Raw genomic sequence first — 1764 nt, 5'->3', positions numbered from 1 at the left:
TTTTTAAAAAAGTTTGAACATAGAAACTTTGTAGGAGCCAGTTATTCTACCCCTAGGAATACACTTCACAGAAATTAAAACTGAGCCACAAACATGGATTTGTGCACCAATGTTTATAGCAGCATTTTTCACCATTGCAAGAACATGACAACAGCCCAAATTGTGGTACATTTACATGATGGAAAACTATGCATCTCTCAGGAGCAACCAGTTCAAAAAATACACTACATAACTTGGGAAGACTGGAGAACATTGTTCTGAGTGAGCCAAGGTTTATAAGGACAAATACTGCATGAAATCATTACTGTAACCATAGAAGGATAACAAATAAAACATGTGTGGGGATCCAAAGTGGAAGGAGTGGAAAAAGAGGTGTGAGGATGGGTAGCAGTGAAACCACATGCTTGCACAATTTGGTGGGAGGGGGGAGTGGGTGAAGCAAAAGGAAAGGATCTGTTGAGGATCTGAAAAGACAGAGTAATGATGGGCAAGGGCCAATGGTGATTAATTTTATAAAATATACTGCATGGAAATGATTGTATGACACACAACAGGAATGAAGAATAATGTGAAACACAGTGTTTTCAAACTTTGTAAGCAAACTAATAAAAAAATTTAAAAAACAAATAAAAAAATATATTACATTGAAAAAATCTGCTGTTTTGATTTGCATCTCTCTTTTTCCAGTGATTTTGAGCATTTCTTCATGTGTCTGTTGGCCATCTGAATATCTTCTGTGAAAAATCTTTCCATGTCTTTTGTACATTTTGTAATTGTGTTATCAGTCTTTTTTCTTGGGGAGGCCCTGTAGGAGTCTATAAACTTTTGATGTGAGACCTATGTCTGAGATGGTATTGACAAATGATTGCATGGGTTTGTTGTTTTTATTTTCCCCCAGTCGATAGGTTTTCTTTACACTTTATTGGAAAACAGTTTTGATGAGCACATAGATTTAATGTCTAAAATGTCCCATTCATCAGTTTTATCCTCTTCTGATTATGTCTTTCTAGCTGAATTTGTCAGTCTTTTTATATCATAGACTAGGTCTTCTAAGCTTGATTCCAGTTTGACTCTTAGGAACTTTATGGTTTTGGTCTTTACTTCCAGGACTTTTTTCCACCTTACCCTAACTTTTGTGTACGGTGTGAGATCACAACTCTAATCTACCTTGAGCTGTTTTTGTGTCCAGTGTGAGATGTGGATCCTCGCCAAATAAACTTAACAATTTCCCTTTCAATCTCCTTGAAATGTTAATTTGGCATCTGGATTGGGATTATATTGAATATGTAAATTGCTTTTGGTAGGATTGTCATTTTCACAATATTTAGTCTTCCTATCCATGAACAGGGACAATGTTTCCATTTACTTTTAGGACTTTTATTTTGCCTTGTAGAAATATTCTGCAGTCTTCTTTGTACAGGTCTTTTGTGTCTCTAGTTAGGTTCGTTCCCAACTATCTCAATTTGTGGTTGGCTATTGTAAATTATATTCTTTTCTTCGTTTCCTTCTTTGTGTTCTCTTTGTTACTATAGAGAAATACCACTGATTTTTGGATATTGATCTTGTAACTTGCCACCCTGCTAAATTTGTCTACTTGCTCTTAATTTTTTTTTGTTGAGTCCTTGCGGTTTTCTGTGTACACTATCATATCATCAGCCTAAAGTGATAGCTCAATCTGATCTGGATGTCTTTTATTTCCTTTTCTTGTCATATTGATGTAGGTTGTACTTCCAATACAATATTGAATAGAAGTTGTGACAGTGG

The sequence above is a fragment of the Elephantulus edwardii genome, unplaced genomic scaffold, assembly GCF_000299155.1.
Source record: "Elephantulus edwardii isolate Elephantulus edwardi_28Jun2011 unplaced genomic scaffold, EleEdw1.0 scaffold00046, whole genome shotgun sequence".
In the NCBI taxonomy this organism is placed as follows: Eukaryota; Metazoa; Chordata; class Mammalia; order Macroscelidea; family Macroscelididae; genus Elephantulus; species Elephantulus edwardii.
The sequence above is the reverse complement of the archived record's forward strand: the minus strand, read 5'-3'. Positions refer to the sequence as shown.